Here is a 20480-nt window from a genome sequence, read left to right on the forward strand (position 1 = left end):
CGCTCTCTGTTTCTCGCCCTCTGTTTCTCGCCCTCTGTTTCAGCCCCTCTGTTTCAGCCCCTCTGTTTCAGCCCCTCTGTTTCTCGCCCTCTGTTTCTCGCCCACTGTTTCTCGCCCTCTGTTTCAGCCCCTCTGTTTCAGCCCCTCTGTTTCAGCCCCTCTGTTTCAGCCCCTCTGTTTGTCGCCATCTGTTTCATCCCCTCTGTTTCAGCCCCTCTGTTTCAGCTCCTCTGTTTCAGCCCCTCTGTTTCAACCTCTCTGTTTCTCGCCCTCTGTTTCTCGCCCTCGGTTTCAGCCCCTCTGTTTCTCGCCCTGTGTTTCAGCCCCTCTGTTTCTCGCCCTCTGTTTCAGCCCCTCTTTCTCAGCCCCTCAGTTTCAGCCCCTCTTTTAAAGCCCTTCTGTTTAAGCCCCTCTGTTTCAGCCCCTCTGATTCTCGCCCTCTGTTTCAGCCCCTCTGTTTCTCGCCCTCTGTTTCTCGCCCTCTGTTTCAGCCCCTCAGTATCAGCCCCTCTCTTTCAGCCCCTCTGTTTCTCGCCCTCTGTTTCTCGCCCTCTGTTTCTCGCCCTCTGTTTCTCGCCCACTGTTTCAGCCCCTCTGTTTCAGCCCCTCTGTTTAAGCCCATCTGTTTCAGCCCCTCTGTTTCAGCCCCTCTGTTTCAGCCCCTCTGTTTCTCGCCCTCTGTTTCTCGCTCTCTGTTTCTCGCCCTCTGTATCTCGCCCTCTGTTTCAGCCCCTCTGTTTCAGCCACTCTGTTTCAACTCCTCTGTTTCTCGCCCTCTTTTTCTCGCCCACTGTTTCTCGCCCTCTGTTTCAGCCCCTCTGTTTCAGCCCCTCTGTTTCAGCCCCTCTGTTTCAGCCCCTCTGTTTCTCGCCCTCTGTTTCTCGCACTCTGTTTCTCGCTCTCTCTTTCTCGCCCTCTGTTTCTCGCCCTCTGTTTCAGTCCCTCTGTTTCAGCCCCTCTGTTTCAGCCCCTCTGTTTCTCGCCGTCTGTTTCAGCCACTCTGTTTCAGCCCCTCTGTTTCAGCCCCTCTGTTTCTCGCCCTCTGTTTCAGCCCCTCTGTTTCAGCCCCTCTGTTTCTCGCCCTCTGTTTCTCGCCCTCTGTTTCTCGCCCTCTGTTTCTTGCCCTCTGTTTCAGCCCCTCTGTTTCAGCCCCTCAGTTTCAGCCCCTCTGTTTCTCGCCCTCTGTTTCTCGCCCTCTGTTTCTCGCTCTCTGTTTCTCGCCCTCTGTTTCTCGCCCTCTGTTTCAGCCCCTCTGTTTCAGCTCCTCTGTTCCTCGCTCTCTGTTTCTCGCAATCTGTTTCAGCCCCTCTGTTTCTCGCCCACTGTTTCAGCCCCTCTGTTTCTCGCCATCTGTTTCAGCCCCTCTGTTTCAGCCCCTCTGTTTCTCGCCCTCTGTTTCAGCCCCTCTGTTTCAGCCCCTCTGTTTCAGCCCCTCTGTTTCAGCCCCTCTGTTTCAGCACCTCTGTTTCTCGCACTTTGTTTCTCGCCCTCTGTTTCAGCCCCTCTGTTTCTCGCCCTCTGTTTCAGCCCCTCTGTTTCAGTCCCTCTGTTTCAGCCCCTCTGTTTCCGCCCCTCTGTTTCAGCCCCTCTGTTTCAGACCCTCTGTTTCAGACCCACTCTTTCTCGCCCTCTGTATCAGCCCCTCTGTTTCAGCCCCTCTGTTTCAGCCACTCTGTTTCAGCCCCTCTGTTTCACGTCCTCTGTTTCAGCCCCTCTGTTTCAGCCCCTCTGTTTCAGCCCCTCTGTTTCTCGCCCTCTGTTTCTCGCCCTCTGTTTCTCGCTCTTTGTTTCTCGCCCTCTGTTTCTCGCCCTCTGTTTCATCCCCTCTGTTTCAGCCCCTCTGTTTCAGCCCCTCTGTTTCATCCGATCTGTTTCAGCCCCTCTGTTTCAGCCCCTCTGTTTCTCGCCCTCTGTTTCTCACCCTCTGTTTCTCGCCCTCTGTTTCTCGCTCTCTGTTTCTCGCCCTCTGTTTCTCGCCCTCTGTTTCAGCCCCTCTGTTTCAGCCCCTCTGTTTCAGCCCCTCTGTTTCTCGCCCTCTGTTTCTCGCCCACTGTTTCTCGCCCTCTGTTTCAGCCCCTCTGTTTCAGCCCCTCTGTTTCAGCCCCTCTGTTTCTCGCCATCTGTTTCATCCCCTCTGTTTCAGCCCCTCTGTTTCAGCTCCTCTGTTTCAGCCCCTCTGTTTCAGCCCCTCTGTTTCTCGCCCTCTGTTTCTCGCCCTCGGTTTCAGCCCCTCTGTTTCTCGCCCTGTGTTTCAGCCCCTCTGTTTCTCGCCCTCTGTTTCAGCCCCTCTGTTTCAGCCCCTCAGTTTCAGCCCCTCTTTTAAAGCCCCTCTGTTTAAGCCCCTCTGTTTCAGCCCCTCTGATTCTCGCCCTCTGTTTCAGCCCCTCTGTTTCTCGCCCTCTGTTTCAGACCCTCTGTTTCAGCCCCTCAGTATCAGCCCCTCTCTTTCAGCCCCTCTGTTTCTCGCCCTCTGTTTCTCGCCCTCTGTTTCTCGCCCTCTGTTTCTCGCCCACTGTTTCAGCCCCTCTGTTTCAGCCCCTCTGTTTAAGCCCATCTGTTTCAGCCCCTCTGTTTCAGCCCCTCTGTTTCAGCCCCTCTGTTTCAGCCCCACTGTTTCTCGCCCTCTGTTTCTCTTTCTCTGTTTCTCGCCCTCTGTTTCAGCCCCTCTGTTTCTCGCCCACTGTTTCAGCCCCTCTGTTTCTCGCCATCTGTTTCAGCCCCTCTGTTTCAGCCCCTCTGTTTCTCGCCCTCTGTTTCAGCCCCTCTGTTTCAGCCCCTCTGTTTCAGCCCCTCTGTTTCAGCCCCTCTGTTTCTCGCCCTCTGTTTCTCGCCCTCTATTTCAGCCCCTCTGTTTCAGCCCCTCTGTTTCAGCCCCTCTGTTTCTCGCCCTCTGTTTCTCGCCCTCTGTTTCTCGCCCTCTGTTTCTCGATCTCTGTTTCTCGCCCTCTGTTTCTCGCTCTCTGTTTCAGCCCCTCTGTTTCAGCCCCTCTGTTTCAGCCCCTCTGTTTCAGCCCCTCTGTTTCAGCCCCTCTGTTTCTCGCCCTCTGTTTCTCGCCCTCTGTTTCTCGCCCTCTGTTTCTCGCTCTCTGTTTCTCGCCCTCTGTTTCTCGCCCTCTGTTTCAGCCCCTCTGTTTCAGCCCCTCTGTTTCTCGCCCTCTGTTTCTCGCCCTCTGTTTCTCGCCCTCTGTTTCAGCCCCTCTGTTTCAGCCCCTCTGTTTCAGCCCCTCTGTTTCAGCCCCTCTGTCTCTCGCCCTCTGTTTCTCGCCCTCTGTTTCTTGCCCTCTGTTTCTAGCTCTCTGTTTCTCGCCCTCTGTTTCTCGCCCTTTGTTTCAGCCCCTCTGTTTCAGCCCCTCTGTTTCAGCCCATCTGTTTCTCGCCCTCTGTTTCAGCCCCTCTGTTTCTCGCCCTCTGTTTCTCGCCCACTGTTTCTCGCCCTCTGTTTCAGCCCGCCTGTTCAGCCCCTCTGTTTCAGCCCCTCTCTTTCTCGCCCTCTGTTTCTCGCCCACTGTTTCTCGCCCTCTGTTTCAGCCCCTCTGTTTCAGCCCCTCTGTTTCAGCCCCTCTGTTTCAGCCCCTCTGTTTCTCGCCCTCTGTTTCTCGCCCTCTGTTTCTTGCCCTCTGTTTCTCGCTCTCTGTTTCTCGCCCTCTGTTTCTCGCCCTCTGTTTCAGCCCCTCTGTTTCTCGCCCTCTGTTTCTCGCCCTCTGTTTCTCGCCCTCAGGTTCAGCCCCTCTGTTTCAGCCACTTTGTTTCAGCCCCTCTGTTTCTGCCCCTCTGTTTCTCGCCCACTGTTTCTCGCCCTCTGTTTCAGCCCCTCTGTTTCAGCCCCTCTGTTTCAGCCCCTCTGTTTCAGCCCCTCTGTTTCTCGCCCTCTATTTCTCGCCCTCTGTTTCTCGCCCTCTGTTTCTCGCCCTCTGTTACAGCCCCTGTGTTTAAGCCCCTCTATTTCTCGCCCTCTGTTTCTCGCCCTCTGTTTCAGCCCCTCTGTTTCAGCCCCTCTGTTTCAGCCCCTCTGTATCTCGCCCTCTGTTTCAGTCCCTCTGTTTCTCGCCATCTGTTTCAGCCCCTCTGTTTCAGCCCCTCTGTATCTCGCCCTCTGTTTCAGTCCCTCTGTTTCTCGCCCTTTGTTTCTCGCCCTCTGTTTCAGCCCCTCTGTTTCTCGCCCTCTGTTTCAGCCCCTCTGTTTCTCGCACTCTGTTTCAGCCCCTCTGTTTCAGCCACTCTGTTTCTCGCCCTCTGTTTCAGCCCCTCTGTTTCAGCCCCTCTGTATCAGCCCCTCTGTTTCAGCCCCTCTGTTTCTCGCCCTCTGTTTCTCGCCAAATGTTTCAGCCCCTCTGTTTCAGCCCCTCTGTTTCAGTCCCTCTGTTTCAGCCCCTCTGTTTCAGCCCCTCTGATTCTCGCCCTCTGTTTCTCGCCCTCTGTTTCTCGCCCTCTGTTTCTCGCTCTCTCTTTCTCGCCCTCTGTTTCTCGCCCTCTGTTTCAGCCCCTCTGTTTCTGCAACTCTGTTTCAGCCCCTCTGTTTCAGCCCCTCTGTATCAGCCCCTCTGTTTCTCGCCCTCTGGTTCTCGCCCTCTGTTTCTTGCCCTCTGTTTCTCGCTCTCTGTTTCTCGCCCTCTGTTTCTCGCCCTCTGTTTCAGCACCTCTGTTTCAGCCCCTCTGTTTCAGCCCCTCTGTTTCTCGCCCTCTGTTTCTCGCCCTCTATTTCTCGCCCTCAGTTTCAGCCCCTCTGTTTCAGCCCCTTTGTTTCAGCCCCACTGTTTCAGCCCCTCTGTTTCTCGCCCACTGTTTCTCGCCCTCTGTTTCAGCCCCTCTGTTTCAGCCCCTCTGTTTCAGCCCCTCTGTTTCAGCCCCTCTGTTTCAGCACCTCTGTTTCAGCCCCTCTGTTTCTCGCCCTCTGTTTCTCGCCCTCTGTTTCTCGCCCTCTGTTTCTCGCCCTCTGTTTCAGCCCCTCTGTTTCAGCCCCTCTGTTTCAGCCCCTCTGTTTCTCGCCCTCTGTTTCTCGCCCTCTGTTTCAGCCCCTCTGTTTCTGCCCTTCAGTTCCAGCCCCTCTGTTTCTTGCCCTCTGTTTCAGCACCTCTGTTTCTCGCCCTCTCTTTCAGCCCCTCTCTTTCTCGCCCTCTGTTGCAGACCCTCTATTTCAGCCCGTCTGTTTCAGCCCCTCTGTTACAGCCCCTCTGTTTCTCGCCCTCAGTTTCAGCCCCTCTGTTTCTCGCCCTCTGTTTCCGCCCCTCTGTTTCTCGCCCTCTGTTGCAGCCCCTCTGTTTCAGCCCCTCTGTTTCAGCCCCTCTGTTTCAGCTCCTCTGTTTCAGACCCTCTGTTTCTCGCCCTCTGTTTCTCGCCCTCTGTTTCAGCCCCTCTGTTTCGTCCCCTCTGTTTCAGCTCCTCTGTTTCTCGCCCTCTGTTTGAGCCCCTCTGTTTCAGCCCCTCTGTTTCAGCCACTCTGTTTCAGCCCCTCTGTTTCAGGCCCACTGTTTCAGCCCCTCTGTTTCTCGCCATCTGTTTCAGCCCCTCTGTTTCAGCCCCTCTGTTTCTCGCCCTCTGTTTCAGCCCCTCTGTTTCAGCCCCTCTGTTTCAGCCCCTCTGTTTCAGCCACTCTGTTTCAGCCCCTCTGTTTCTCGCCCTCTGTTTCTCGCCCTCTGTTTCTCGCTCTCTCTTTCTCGCCCTCTGTTTCTCGCCCTCTGTTTCAGCCCCTCTGTTTCAGCCCCTCTGTTTCAGCCCCTCTGTTTCTCGCCCTCTGTTTCAGCCACTCTGTTTCAGCCCCTCTGTTTCTCGCCCTCTGTTTCTTGCCCTCTGTTTCAGCCCCTCTGTTTCAGCCCCTCTGTTTCTCGCCCTCTGTTTCTCGCCCTCTGTTTCTCGCCCTCTGTTTCAGCCCCTCTGTTTCAGCCCCTCTGTTTCTCGCCCTCTGTTTCTCGCCCTCTGTTTCTCGCCCTCTGTTTCTTGCCCTCTGTTTCAGCCCCTCTGTTTCAGCCCCTCAGTTTCAGCCCCTCTGTTTCTCGCCCTCTGTTTCTCGCCCTCTGTTTCTCGCTCTCTGTTTCTCGCCCTCTGTTTCTCGCCCTCTGTTTCAGCCCCTCTGTTTCAGCTCCTCTGTTACTCGCTCTCTGTTTCTCGCAATCTGTTTCAGCCCCTCTGTTTCTCGCCCACTGTTTCAGCCCCTCTGTTTCTCGCCATCTGTTTCAGCCCCTCTGTTTCAGCCCCTCTGTTTCTCGCCCTCTGTTTCAGCCCCCCTGTTTCAGCCCCTCTGTTTCAGCCCCTCTGTTTCAGCCCCTCTGTTTCAGCCACTATGTTTCAGCCCCACTGTTTCACGCCCTCTGTTTCAGCCCCTCTGTTTCAGCTCCTCTGTTCCTCGCTCTCTGTTTCTCGCAATCTGTTTCAGCCCCTCTGTTTCTCGCCCACTGTTTCAGCCCCTCTGTTTCTCGCCATCTGTTTCAGCCCCTCTGTTTCAGCCCCTCTGTTTCTCGCCCTCTGTTTCAGCCCCTCTGTTTCAGCCCCTCTGTTTCAGCCCCTCTGTTTCAGCCCCTCTGTTTCAGCACCTCTGTTTCTCGCACTTTGTTTCTCGCCCTCTGTTTCAGCCCCTCTGTTTCTCGCCCTCTGTTTCAGCCCCTCTGTTTCAGTCCCTCTGTTTCAGCCCCTCTGTTTCCGCCCCTCTGTTTCAGCCCCTCTGTTTCAGACCCTCTGTTTCAGACCCACTCTTTCTCGCCCTCTGTATCAGCCCCTCTGTTTCAGCCCCTCTGTTTCAGCCACTCTGTTTCAGCCCCTCTGTTTCACGTCCTCTGTTTCAGCCCCTCTGTTTCAGCCCCTCTGTTTCAGCCCCTCTGTTTCAGCCCCTCTGTTTCAGCCCCTCTGTTTCTCGCCCTCTGTTTCTCGCCCTCTGTTTCTCGCTCTTTGTTTCTCGCCCTCTGTTTCTCGCCCTCTGTTTCATCCCCTCTGTTTCAGCCCCTCTGTTTCAGCCCCTCTGTTTCATCCCATCTGTTTCAGCCCCTCTGTTTCAGCCCCTCTGTTTCTCGCCCTCTGTTTCTCACCCTCTGTTTCTCGCCCTCTGTTTCTCGCTCTCTGTTTCTCGCCCTCTGTTTCTCGCCCTCTGTTTCAGCCCCTCTGTTTCAGCCCCTCTGTTTCAGCCCCTCTGTTTCTCGCCCTCTGTTTCTCGCCCACTGTTTCTCGCCCTCTGTTTCAGCCCCTCTGTTTCAGCCCCTCTGTTTCAGCCCCTCTGTTTCTCGCCATCTGTTTCATCCCCTCTGTTTCAGGCCCTCTGTTTCAGCTCCTCTGTTTCAGCCCCTCTGTTTCAGCCCCTCTGTTTCTCGCCCTCTGTTTCTCGCCCTCGGTTTCAGCCCCTCTGTTTCTCGCCCTGTGTTTCAGCCCCTCTGTTTCTCGCCCTCTGTTTCAGCCCCTCTGTTTCAGCCCCTCAGTTTCAGCCCCTCTTTTAAAGCCCCTCTGTTTAAGCCCCTCTGTTTCAGCCCCTCTGATTCTCGCCCTCTGTTTCAGCCCCTCTGTTTCTCGCCCTCTGTTTCAGACCCTCTGTTTCAGCCCCTCAGTATCAGCCCCTCTCTTTCAGCCCTTCTGTTTCTCGCCCTCTGTTTCTCGCCCTCTGTTTCTCGCCCTCTGTTTCTCGCCCACTGTTTCAGCCCCTCTGTTTCAGCCCCTCTGTTTAAGCCCATCTGTTTCAGCCCCTCTGTTTCAGCCCCTCTGTTTCAGCCCCTCTGTTTCAGCCCCACTGTTTCTCGCCCTCTGTTTCTCTTTCTCTGTTTCTCGCCCTCTGTTTCAGCCCCTCTGTTTCTCGCCCACTGTTTCAGCCCCTCTGTTTCTCGCCATCTGTTTCAGCCCCTCTGTTTCAGCCCCTCTGTTTCTCGCCCTCTGTTTCAGCCCCTCTGTTTCAGCCCCTCTGTTTCAGCCCCTCTGTTTCAGCCCCTCTGTTTCTCGCCCTCTGTTTCTCGCCCTCTGTTTCAGCCCCTCTGTTTCAGCCCCTCTGTTTCAGCCCCTCTGTTTCTCGCCCTCTGTTTCTCGCCCTCTGTTTCTCGCCCTCTGTTTCTCGATCTCTGTTTGTCGCCCTCTGTTTCACGCTCTCTGTTTCAGCCCCTCTGTTTCAGCCCCTCTGTTTCAGCCCCTCTGTTTCAGCCCCTCTGTTTCAGCCCCTCTGTTTCTCGCCCTCTGTTTCTCGCCCTCTGTTTCTCGCCCTCTGTTTCTCGCTCTCTGTTTCTCGCCCTCTGTTTCTCGCCCTCTGTTTCAGCCCCTCTGTTTCAGCCCCTCTGTTTCTCGCCCTCTGTTTCTCGCCCTCTGTTTCTCGCCCTCTGTTTCAGCCCCTCTGTTTCAGCCCCTCTGTTTCAGCCCCTCTGTTTCAGCCCCTCTGTCTCTCGCCCTCTGTTTCTCGCCCTCTGTTTCTTGCCCTCTGTTTCTAGCTCTCTGTTTCTCGCCCTCTGTTTCTCGCCCTTTGTTTCAGCCCCTCTGTTTCAGCCCCTCTGTTTCAGCCCATCTGTTTCTCGCCCTCTGTTTCAGCCCCTCTGTTTCTCGCCCTCTGTTTCTCGCCCACTGTTTCTCGCCCTCTGTTTCAGCCCGCCTGTTCAGCCCCTCTGTTTCAGCCCCTCTCTTTCTCGCCCTCTGTTTCTCGCCCACTGTTTCTCGCCCTCTGTTTCAGCCCCTCTGTTTCAGCCCCTCTGTTTCAGCCCCTCTGTTTCAGCCCCTCTGTTTCTCGCCCTCTGTTTCTCGCCCTCTGTTTCTTGCCCTCTGTTTCTCGCTCTCTGTTTCTCGCCCTCTGTTTCTCGCCCTCTGTTTCAGCCCCTCTGTTTCTCGCCCTCTGTTTCTCGCCCTCTGTTTCTCGCCCTCAGGTTCAGCCCCTCTGTTTCAGCCACTTTGTTTCAGCCCCTCTGTTTCTGCCCCTCTGTTTCTCGCCCACTGTTTCTCGCCCTCTGTTTCAGCCCCTCTGTTTCAGCCCCTCTGTTTCTCGCCCTCTATTTCTCGCCCTCTGTTTCTCGCCCTCTGTTTCTCGCCCTCTGTTACAGCCCCTGTGTTTAAGCCCCTCTATTTCTCGCCCTCTGTTTCTCGCCCTCTGTTTCAGCCCCTCTGTTTCAGCCCCTCTGTTTCAGCCCCTCTGTATCTCGCCCTCTGTTTCAGTCCCTCTGTTTCTCGCCATCTGTTTCAGCCCCTCTGTTTCAGCCCCTCTGTATCTCGCCCTCTGTTTCAGTCCCTCTGTTTCTCGCCCTTTGTTTCTCGCCCTCTGTTTCAGCCCCTCTGTTTCTCGCCCTCTGTTTCAGCCCCTCTGTTTCTCGCACTCTGTTTCAGCCCCTCTGTTTCAGCCACTCTGTTTCTCGCCCTCTGTTTCAGCCCCTCTGTTTCAGCCCCTCTGTATCAGCCCCTCTGTTTCAGCCCCTCTGTTTCTCGCCCTCTGTTTCTCGCCAAATGTTTCAGCCCCTCTGTTTCAGCCCCTCTGTTTCAGTCCCTCTGTTTCAGCCCCTCTGTTTCAGCCCCTCTGATTCTCGCCCTCTGTTTCTCGCCCTCTGTTTCTCGCCCTCTGTTTCTCGCTCTCTCTTTCTCGCCCTCTGTTTCTCGCCCTCTGTTTCAGCCCCTCTGTTTCTGCAACTCTGTTTCAGCCCCTCTGTTTCAGCCCCTCTGTTTCTCGCCCTCTGGTTCTCGCCCTCTGTTTCTTGCCCTCTGTTTCTCGCTCTCTGTTTCTCGCCCTCTGTTTCTCGCCCTCTGTTTCAGCACCTCTGTTTCAGCCCCTCTGTTTCAGCCCCTCTGTTTCTCGCCCTCTGTTTCTCGCCCTCTATTTCTCGCCCTCAGTTTCAGCCACTCTGTTTCAGCCCCTTTGTTTCAGCCCCACTGTTTCAGCCCCTCTGTTTCTCGCCCACTGTTTCTCGCCCTCTGTTTCAGCCCCTCTGTTTCAGCCCCTCTGTTTCAGCCCCTCTGTTTCAGCCCCTCTGTTTCAGCACCTCTGTTTCACCCCCTCTGTTTCTCGCCCTCTGTTTCTCGCCCTCTGTTTCTCGCCCTCTGTTTCTCGCCCTCTGTTTCAGCCCCTCTGTTTCAGCCCCTCTGTTTCAGCCCCTCTGTTTCTCGCCCTCTGTTTCTCGCCCTCTGTTTCAGCCCCTCTGTTTCTGCCCTTCAGTTCCAGCCCCTCTGTTTCTTGCCCTCTGTTTCAGCACCTCTGTTTCTCGCCCTCTCTTTCAGCCCCTCTCTTTCTCGCCCTCTGTTGCAGACCCTCTATTTCAGCCCGTCTGTTTCAGCCCCTCTGTTACAGCCCCTCTGTTTCTCGCCCTCAGTTTCAGCCCCTCTGTTTCTCGCCCTCTGTTTCCGCCCCTCTGTTTCTCGCCCTCTGTTGCAGCCCCTCTGTTTCAGCCCCTCTGTTTCAGCCCCTCTGTTTCAGCTCCTCTGTTTCAGACCCTCTGTTTCTCGCCCTCTGTTTCTCGCCCTCTGTTTCAGCCCCTCTGTTTCGTCCCCTCTGTTTCAGCTCCTCTGTTTCTCGCCCTCTGTTTGAGCCCCTCTGTTTCAGCCCCTCTGTTTCAGCCACTCTGTTTCAGCCCCTCTGTTTCAGGCCCACTGTTTCAGCCCCTCTGTTTCTCGCCATCTGTTTCAGCCCCTCTGTTTCAGCCCCTCTGTTTCTCGCCCTCTGTTTCAGCCCCTCTGTTTCAGCCCCTCTGTTTCAGCCCCTCTGTTTCAGCCACTCTGTTTCAACTCCTCTGTTTCTCGCCCTCTGTTTCTCGCCCACTGTTTCTCGCCCTCTGTTTCAGCCCCTCTGTTTCAGCCCCTCTGTTTCAGCCCCTCTGTTTCAGCCCCTCTGTTTCTCGCCCTCTGTTTCTCGCCCTCTGTTTCTCGCTCTCTCTTTCTCGCCCTCTGTTTCTCGCCCTCTGTTTCAGCCCCTCTGTTTCAGCCCCTCTGTTTCAGCCCCTCTGTTTCTCGCCCTCTGTTTCTTGCCCTCTGTTTCAGCCCCTCTGTTTCTCGCCCTCTGTTTCTCGCCCTCTGTTTCTCGCCCTCTGTTTCAGCCCCTCTGTTTCAGCCCCTCTGTTTCTCGCCCTCTGTTTCTCGCCCTCTGTTTCTCGCCCTCTGTTTCTTGCCCTCTGTTTCAGCCCCTCTGTTTCAGCCCCTCAGTTTCAGCCCCTCTGTTTCTCGCCCTCTGTTTCTCGCCCTCTGTTTCTCGCTCTCTGTTTCTCGCCCTCTGTTTCTCGACCTCTGTTTCAGCCCCTCTGTTTCAGCTCCTCTGTTACTCGCTCTCTGTTTCTCGCAATCTGTTTCAGCCCCTCTGTTTCTCGCCCACTGTTTCAGCCCCTCTGTTTCTCGCCATCTGTTTCAGCCCCTCTGTTTCAGCCCCTCTGTTTCTCGCCCTCTGTTTCTCGCCCTCTGTTTCAGCCCCTCTGTTTCAGCCCCTCTGTTTCAGCCCCTCTGTTTCTCGCCCTCTGTTTCTCGCCCTCTGTTTCAGCCCCTCTGTTTCTGCCCTTCAGTTCCAGCCCCTCTGTTTCTTGCCCTCTGTTTCAGCACCTCTGTTTCTCGCCCTCTCTTTCAGCCCCTCTCTTTCTCGCCCTCTGTTGCAGACCCTCTATTTCAGCCCGTCTGTTTCAGCCCCTCTGTTACAGCCCCTCTGTTTCTCGCCCTCAGTTTCAGCCCCTCTGTTTCTCGCCCTCTGTTTCCGCCCCTCTGTTTCTCGCCCTCTGTTGCAGCCCCTCTGTTTCAGCCCCTCTGTTTCAGCCCCTCTGTTTCAGCTCCTCTGTTTCAGACCCTCTGTTTCTCGCCCTCTGTTTCTCGCCCTCTGTTTCAGCCCCTCTGTTTCGTCCCCTCTGTTTCAGCTCCTCTGTTTCTCGCCCTCTGTTTGAGCCCCTCTGTTTCAGCCCCTCTGTTTCAGCCACTCTGTTTCAGCCCCTCTGTTTCAGGCCCACTGTTTCAGCCCCTCTGTTTCTCGCCATCTGTTTCAGCCCCTCTGTTTCAGCCCCTCTGTTTCTCGCCCTCTGTTTCAGCCCCTCTGTTTCAGCCCCTCTGTTTCAGCCCCTCTGTTTCAGCCACTCTGTTTCAACTCCTCTGTTTCTCGCCCTCTGTTTCTCGCCCACTGTTTCTCGCCCTCTGTTTCAGCCCCTCTGTTTCAGCCCCTCTGTTTCAGCCCCTCTGTTTCAGCCCCTCTGTTTCTCGCCCTCTGTTTCTCGCACTCTGTTTCTCGCTCTCTCTTTCTCGCCCTCTGTTTCTCGCACTCTGTTTCAGCCCCTCTGTTTCAGCCACTCTGTTTCTCGCCCTCTGTTTCAGCCCCTCTGTTTCAGCCCCTCTGTATCAGCCCCTCTGTTTCAGCCCCTCTGTTTCTCGCCCTCTGTTTCTCGCCAAATGTTTCAGCCCCTCTGTTTCAGCCCCTCTGTTTCAGTCCCTCTGTTTCAGCCCCTCTGTTTCAGCCCCTCTGATTCTCGCCCTCTGTTTCTCGCCCTCTGTTTCTCGCCCTCTGTTTCTCGCTCTCTCTTTCTCGCCCTCTGTTTCTCGCCCTCTGTTTCAGCCCCTCTGTTTCTGCAACTCTGTTTCAGCCCCTCTGTTTCAGCCCCTCTGTTTCTCGCCCTCTGGTTCTCGCCCTCTGTTTCTTGCCCTCTGTTTCTCGCTCTCTGTTTCTCGCCCTCTGTTTCTCGCCCTCTGTTTCAGCACCTCTGTTTCAGCCCCTCTGTTTCAGCCCCTCTGTTTCTCGCCCTCTGTTTCTCGCCCTCTATTTCTCGCCCTCAGTTTCAGCCACTCTGTTTCAGCCCCTTTGTTTCAGCCCCACTGTTTCAGCCCCTCTGTTTCTCGCCCACTGTTTCTCGCCCTCTGTTTCAGCCCCTCTGTTTCAGCCCCTCTGTTTCAGCCCCTCTGTTTCAGCCCCTCTGTTTCAGCACCTCTGTTTCACCCCCTCTGTTTCTCGCCCTCTGTTTCTCGCCCTCTGTTTCTCGCCCTCTGTTTCTCGCCCTCTGTTTCAGCCCCTCTGTTTCAGCCCCTCTGTTTCAGCCCCTCTGTTTCTCGCCCTCTGTTTCTCGCCCTCTGTTTCAGCCCCTCTGTTTCTGCCCTTCAGTTCCAGCCCCTCTGTTTCTTGCCCTCTGTTTCAGCACCTCTGTTTCTCGCCCTCTCTTTCAGCCCCTCTCTTTCTCGCCCTCTGTTGCAGACCCTCTATTTCAGCCCGTCTGTTTCAGCCCCTCTGTTACAGCCCCTCTGTTTCTCGCCCTCAGTTTCAGCCCCTCTGTTTCTCGCCCTCTGTTTCCGCCCCTCTGTTTCTCGCCCTCTGTTGCAGCCCCTCTGTTTCAGCCCCTCTGTTTCAGCCCCTCTGTTTCAGCTCCTCTGTTTCAGACCCTCTGTTTCTCGCCCTCTGTTTCTCGCCCTCTGTTTCAGCCCCTCTGTTTCGTCCCCTCTGTTTCAGCTCCTCTGTTTCTCGCCCTCTGTTTGAGCCCCTCTGTTTCAGCCCCTCTGTTTCAGCCACTCTGTTTCAGCCCCTCTGTTTCAGGCCCACTGTTTCAGCCCCTCTGTTTCTCGCCATCTGTTTCAGCCCCTCTGTTTCAGCCCCTCTGTTTCTCGCCCTCTGTTTCAGCCCCTCTGTTTCAGCCCCTCTGTTTCAGCCCCTCTGTTTCAGCCACTCTGTTTCAACTCCTCTGTTTCTCGCCCTCTGTTTCTCGCCCACTGTTTCTCGCCCTCTGTTTCAGCCCCTCTGTTTCAGCCCCTCTGTTTCAGCCCCTCTGTTTCAGCCCCTCTGTTTCTCGCCCTCTGTTTCTCGCCCTCTGTTTCTCGCTCTCTCTTTCTCGCCCTCTGTTTCTCGCCCTCTGTTTCAGCCCCTCTGTTTCAGCCCCTCTGTTTCAGCCCCTCTGTTTCTCGCCCTCTGTTTCTTGCCCTCTGTTTCAGCCCCTCTGTTTCTCGCCCTCTGTTTCTCGCCCTCTGTTTCTCGCCCTCTGTTTCAGCCCCTCTGTTTCAGCCCCTCTGTTTCTCGCCCTCTGTTTCTCGCCCTCTGTTTCTCGCCCTCTGTTTCTTGCCCTCTGTTTCAGCCCCTCTGTTTCAGCCCCTCAGTTTCAGCCCCTCTGTTTCTCGCCCTCTGTTTCTCGCCCTCTGTTTCTCGCTCTCTGTTTCTCGCCCTCTGTTTCTCGACCTCTGTTTCAGCCCCTCTGTTTCATCTCCTCTGTTACTCGCTCTCTGTTTCTCGCAATCTGTTTCAGCCCCTCTGTTTCTCGCCCACTGTTTCAGCCCCTCTGTTTCTCGCCATCTGTTTCAGCCCCTCTGTTTCAGCCCCTCTGTTTCTCGCCCTCTGTTTCTCGCCCTCTGTTTCAGCCCCTCTGTTTCAGCCCCTCTGTTTCAGACCCTCTGTTTCTCGCCCTCTGTTTCTCGCCCTCTGTTTCAGCCCCTCTGTTTCTGCCCTTCAGTTCCAGCCCCTCTGTTTCTTGCCCTCTGTTTCAGCACCTCTGTTTCTCGCCCTCTCTTTCAGCCCCTCTCTTTCTCGCCCTCTGTTGCAGACCCTCTATTTCAGCCCGTCTGTTTCAGCCCCTCTGTTACAGCCCCTCTGTTTCTCGCCCTCAGTTTCAGCCCCTCTGTTTCTCGCCCTCTGTTTCCGCCCCTCTGTTTCTCGCCCTCTGTTGCAGCCCCTCTGTTTCAGCCCCTCTGTTTCAGCCCCTCTGTTTCAGCTCCTCTGTTTCAGACCCTCTGTTTCTCGCCCTCTGTTTCTCGCCCTCTGTTTCAGCCCCTCTGTTTCGTCCCCTCTGTTTCAGCTCCTCTGTTTCTCGCCCTCTGTTTGAGCCCCTCTGTTTCAGCCCCTCTGTTTCAGCCACTCTGTTTCAGCCCCTCTGTTTCAGGCCCACTGTTTCAGCCCCTCTGTTTCTCGCCATCTGTTTCAGCCCCTCTGTTTCAGCCCCTCTGTTTCTCGCCCTCTGTTTCAGCCCCTCTGTTTCAGCCCCTCTGTTTCAGCCCCTCTGTTTCAGCCACTCTGTTTCAACTCCTCTGTTTCTCGCCCTCTGTTTCTCGCCCACTGTTTCTCGCCCTCTGTTTCAGCCCCTCTGTTTCAGCCCCTCTGTTTCAGCCCCTCTGTTTCAGCCCCTCTGTTTCTCGCCCTCTGTTTCTCGCCCTCTGTTTCTCGCTCTCTCTTTCTCGCCCTCTGTTTCTCGCCCTCTGTTTCAGCCCCTCTGTTTCAGCCCCTCTGTTTCAGCCCCTCTGTTTCTCGCCCTCTGTTTCAGCCACTCTGTTTCAGCCCCTCTGTTTCTCGCCCTCTGTTTCTTGCCCTCTGTTTCAGCCCCTCTGTTTCAGCCCCTCTGTTTCTCGCCCTCTGTTTCTCGCCCTCTGTTTCTCGCCCTCTGTTTCAGCCCCTCTGTTTCAGCCCCTCTGTTTCTCGCCCTCTGTTTCTCGCCCTCTGTTTCTCGCCCTCTGTTTCTTGCCCTCTGTTTCAGCCCCTCTGTTTCAGCCCCTCAGTTTCAGCCCCTCTGTTTCTCGCCCTCTGTTTCTCGCCCTCTGTTTCTCGCTCTCTGTTTCTCGCCCTCTGTTTCTCGCCCTCTGTTTCAGCCCCTCTGTTTCAGCTCCTCTGTTACTCGCTCTCTGTTTCTCGCAATCTGTTTCAGCCCCTCTGTTTCTCGCCCACTGTTTCAGCCCCTCTGTTTCTCGCCATCTGTTTCAGCCCCTCTGTTTCAGCCCCTCTGTTTCTCGCCCTCTGTTTCAGCCCCCCTGTTTCAGCCCCTCTGTTTCAGCCCCTCTGTTTCAGCCCCTCTGTTTCAGCCACTATGTTTCAGCCCCACTGTTTCACGCCCTCTGTTTCAGCCCCTCTGTTTCAGCTCCTCTGTTCCTCGCTCTCTGTTTCTCGGAATCTGTTTCAGCCCCTCTGTTTCTCGCCCACTGTTTCAGCCCCTCTGTTTCTCGCCATCTGTTTCAGCCCCTCTGTTTCAGCCCCTCTGTTTCTCGCCCTCTGTTTCAGCCCCTCTGTTTCAGCCCCTCTGTTTCAGCCCCTCTGTTTCAGCCCCTCTGTTTCAGCACCTCTGTTTCTCGCACTTTGTTTCTCGCCCTCTGTTTCAGCCCCTCTGTTTCTCGCCCTCTGTTTCAGCCCCTCTGTTTCAGTCCCTCTGTTTCAGCCCCTCTGTTTCCGCCCCTCTGTTTCAGCCCCTCTGTTTCAGACCCTCTGTTTCAGACCCACTCTTTCTCGCCCTCTGTATCAGCCCCTCTGTTTCAGCCCCTCTGTTTCAGCCACTCTGTTTCTGCCCCTCTGTTTCACGTCCTCTGTTTCAGCCCCTCTGTTTCAGCCCCTCTGTTTCAGCCCCTCTGTTTCAGCCCCTCTGTTTCAGCCCCTCTGTTTCTCGCCCTCTGTTTCTCGCCCTCTGTTTCTCGCTCTTTGTTTCTCGCCCTCTGTTTCTCGCCCTCTGTTTCATCCCCTCTGTTTCAGCCCCTCTGTTTCAGCCCCTCTGTTTCATCCCATCTGTTTCAGCCCCTCTGTTTCAGCCCCTCTGTTTCTCGCCCTCTGTTTCTCACCCTCTGTTTCTCGCCCTCTGTTTCTCGCTCTCTGTTTCTCGCCCTCTGTTTCTCGCCCTCTGTTTCAGCCCCTCTGTTTCAGCCCCTCTGTTTCAGCCCCTCTGTTTCTCGCCCTCTGTTTCTCGCCCACTGTTTCTCGCCCTCTGTTTCAGCCCCTCTGTTTCAGCCCCTCTGTTTCAGCCCCTCTGTTTCTCGCCATCTGTTTCATCCCCTCTGTTTCAGCCCCTCTGTTTCAGCTCCTCTGTTTCAGCCCCTCTGTTTCAGCCCCTCTGTTTCTCGCCCTCTGTTTCTCGCCCTCGGTTTCAGCCCCTCTGTTTCTCGCCCTGTGTTTCAGCCCCTCTGTTTCTCGCCCTCTGTTTCAGCCCCTCTGTTTCAGCCCCTCAGTTTCAGCCCATCTTTTAAAGCCCCTCTGTTTAAGCCCCTCTGTTTCAGCCCCTCTGATTCTCGCCCTCTGTTTCAGCCCCTCTGTTTCTCGCCCTCTGTTTCAGACCCTCTGTTTCAGCCCCTCAGTATCAGCCCCTCTCTTTCAGCCCTTCTGTTTCTCGCCCTCTGTTTCTCGCCCTCTGTTTCTCGCCCTCTGTTTCTCGCCCACTGTTTCAGCCCCTCTGTTTCAGCCCCTCTGTTTAAGCCCATCTGTTTCAGCCCCTCTGTTTCAGCCCCTCTGTTTCAGCCCCTCTGTTTCAGCCCCACTGTTTCTCGCCCTCTGTTTCTCTTTCTCTGTTTCTCGCCCTCTGTTTCAGCCCCTCTGTTTCTCGCCCACTGTTTCAGCCCCTCTGTTTCTCGCCATCTGTTTCAGCCCCTCTGTTTCAGCCCCTCTGTTTCTCGCCCTCTGTTTCAGCCCCTCTGTTTCAGCCCCTCTGTTTCAGCCCCTCTGTTTCTCGCCCTCTGTTTCTCGCCCACTGTTTCAGCCCCTCTGTTTCAGCCCCTCTGTTTCAGCCCCTCTGTTTCTCGCCCTCTGTTTCTCGCCCTCTGTTTCTCGCCCTCTGTTTCTCGATCTCTGTTTGTCGCCCTCTGTTTCTCGCTCTCTGTTTCAGCCCCTCTGTTTCAGCCCCTCTGTTTCAGCCCCTCTGTTTCAGCCCCTCTGTTTCAGCCCCTCTGTTTCTCGCCCTCTGTTTCTCGCCCTCTGTTTCTCGCCCTCTGTTTCTCGCTCTCTGTTTCTCGCCCTCTGTTTCTCGCCCTCTGTTTCAGCCCCTCTGTTTCAGCCCCTCTGTTTCTCGCCCTCTGTTTCTCGCCCTCTGTTTCTCGCCCTCTGTTTCAGCCCCTCTGTTTCAGCCCCTCTGTTTCAGCCCCTCTGTTTCAGCCCCTCTGTCTCTCGCCCTCTGTTTCTCGCCCTCTGTTTCTTGCCCTCTGTTTCTAGCTCTCTGTTTCTCGCCCTCTGTTTCTCGCCCTTTGTTTCAGCCCCTCTGTTTCAGCCCCTCTGTTTCAGCCCATCTGTTTCTCGCCCTCTGTTTCAGCCCCTCTGTTTCTCGCCCTCTGTTTCTCGCCCACTGTTTCTCGCCCTCTGTTTCAGCCCGCCTGTTCAGCCCCTCTGTTTCAGCCCCTCTCTTTCTCGCCCTCTGTTTCTCGCCCACTGTTTCTCGCCCTCTGTTTCAGCCCCTCTGTTTCAGCCCCTCTGTTTCAGCCCCTCTGTTTCAGCCCCTCTGTTTCTCGCCCTCTGTTTCTCGCCCTCTGTTTCTTGCCCTCTGTTTCTCGCTCTCTGTTTCTCGCCCTCTGTTTCTCGCCCTCTATTTCAGCCCCTCTGTTTCTCGCCCTCTGTTTCTCGCCCTCTGTTTCTCGCCCTCAGGTTCAGCCCCTCTGTTTCAGCCACTTTGTTTCAGCCCCTCTGTTTCTGCCCCTCTGTTTCTCGCCCACTGTTTCTCGCCCTCTGTTTCAGCCCCTCTGTTTCAGCCCCTCTGTTTCAGCCCCTCTGTTTCAGCCCCTCTGTTTCTCGCCCTCTATTTCTCGCCCTCTGTTTCTCGCCCTCTGTTTCTCGCCCTCTGTTACAGCCCCTGTGTTTAAGCCCCTCTATTTCTCGCCCTCTGTTTCTCGCCCTCTGTTTCAGCCCCTCTGTTTCAGCCCCTCTGTTTCAGCCCCTCTGTATCTCGCCCTCTGTTTCAGTCCCTCTGTTTCTCGCCATCTGTTTCAGCCCCTCTGTTTCAGCCCCTCTGTATCTCGCCCTCTGTTTCAGTCCCTCTGTTTCTCGCCCTTTGTTTCTCGCCCTCTGTTTCAGCCCCTCTGTTTCTCGCCCTCTGTTTCAGCCCCTCTGTTTCTCGCACTCTGTTTCAGCCCCTCTGTTTCAGCCACTCTGTTTCTCGCCCTCTGTTTCAGCCCCTCTGTTTCAGCCCCTCTGTATCAGCCCCTCTGTTTCAGCCCCTCTGTTTCTCGCCCTCTGTTTCTCGCCAAATGTTTCAGCCCCTCTGTTTCAGCCCCTCTGTTTCAGTCCCTCTGTTTCAGCCCCTCTGTTTCAGCCCCTCTGATTCTCGCCCTCTGTTTCTCGCCCTCTGTTTCTCGCCCTCTGTTTCTCGCTCTCTCTTTCTCGCCCTCTGTTTCTCGCCCTCTGTTTCAGCCCCTCTGTTTCTGCAACTCTGTTTCAGCCCCTCTGTTTCAGCCCCTCTGTTTCAGCCCCTCTGTTTCTCGCCCTCTGGTTCTCGCCCTCTGTTTCTTGCCCTCTGTTTCTCGCTCTCTGTTTCTCGCCCTCTGTTTCTCGCCCTCTGTTTCAGCACCTCTGTTTCAGCCCCTCTGTTTCAGCCCCTCTGTTTCTCGCCCTCTGTTTCTCGCCCTCTATTTCTCGCCCTCAGTTTCAGCCCCTCTGTTTCAGCCCCTTTGTTTCAGCCCCACTGTTTCAGCCCCTCTGTTTCTCGCCCACTGTTTCTCGCCCTCTGTTTCAGCCCCTCTGTTTCAGCCCCTCTGTTTCAGCCCCTCTGTTTCAGCCCCTCTGTTTCAGCACCTCTGTTTCACCCCCTCTGTTTCTCGCCCTCTGTTTCTCGCCCTCTGTTTCTCGCCCTCTGTTTCTCGCCCTCTGTTTCAGCCCCTCTGTTTCAGCCCCTCTGTTTCAGCCCCTCTGTTTCTCGCCCTCTGTTTCTCGCACTCTGTTTCAGCCCCTCTGTTTCTGCCCTTCAGTTCCAGCCCCTCTGTTTCTTGCCCTCTGTTTCAGCACCTCTGTTTCTCGCCCTCTCTTTCAGCCCCTCTCTTTCTCGCCCTCTGTTGCAGACCCTCTATTTCAGCCCGTCTGTTTCAGCCCCTCTGTTACAGCCCCTCTGTTTCTCGCCCTCAGTTTCAGCCCCTCTGTTTCTCGCCCTCTGTTTCCGCCCCTCTGTTTCTCGCCCTCTGTTGCAGCCCCTCTGTTTCAGCCCCTCTGTTTCAGCCCCTCTGTTTCAGCTCCTCTGTTTCAGACCCTCTGTTTCTCGCCCTCTGTTTCTCGCCCTCTGTTTCAGCCCCTCTGTTTCGTCCCCTCTGTTTCAGCTCCTCTGTTTCTCGCCCTCTGTTTGAGCCCCTCTGTTTCAGCCCCTCTGTTTCAGCCACTCTGTTTCAGCCCCTCTGTTTCAGGCCCACTGTTTCAGCCCCTCTGTTTCTCGCCATCTGTTTCAGCCCCTCTGTTTCAGCCCCTCTGTTTCTCGCCCTCTGTTTCAGCCCCTCTGTTTCAGCCCCTCTGTTTCAGCCCCTCTGTTTCAGCCACTCTGTTTCAACTCCTCTGTTTCTCGCCCTCTGTTTCTCGCCCACTGTTTCTCGCCCTCTGTTTCAGCCCCTCTGTTTCAGCCCCTCTGTTTCAGCCCCTCTGTTTCAGCCCCTCTGTTTCTCGCCCTCTGTGTCAGCCACTCTGTTTCAGCCCCTCTGTTTCTCGCCCTCTGTTTCTTGCCCTCTGTTTCAGCCCCTCTGTTTCAGCCCCTCTGTTTCTCGCCCTCTGTTTCTCGCCCTCTGTTTCTCGCCCTCTGTTTCAGCCCCTCTGTTTCAGCCCCTCTGTTTCTCGCCCTCTGTTTCTCGCCCTCTGTTTCTCGCCCTCTGTTTCTTGCCCTCTGTTTCAGCCCCTCTGTTTCAGCCCCTCAGTTTCAGCCCCTCTGTTTCTCGCCCTCTGTTTCTCGCCCTCTGTTTCTCGCTCTCTGTTTCTC

The sequence above is a fragment of the Stegostoma tigrinum genome, unplaced genomic scaffold, assembly GCF_030684315.1.
Source record: "Stegostoma tigrinum isolate sSteTig4 unplaced genomic scaffold, sSteTig4.hap1 scaffold_48, whole genome shotgun sequence".
Classification (NCBI taxonomy): Eukaryota; Metazoa; Chordata; class Chondrichthyes; order Orectolobiformes; family Stegostomatidae; genus Stegostoma; species Stegostoma tigrinum.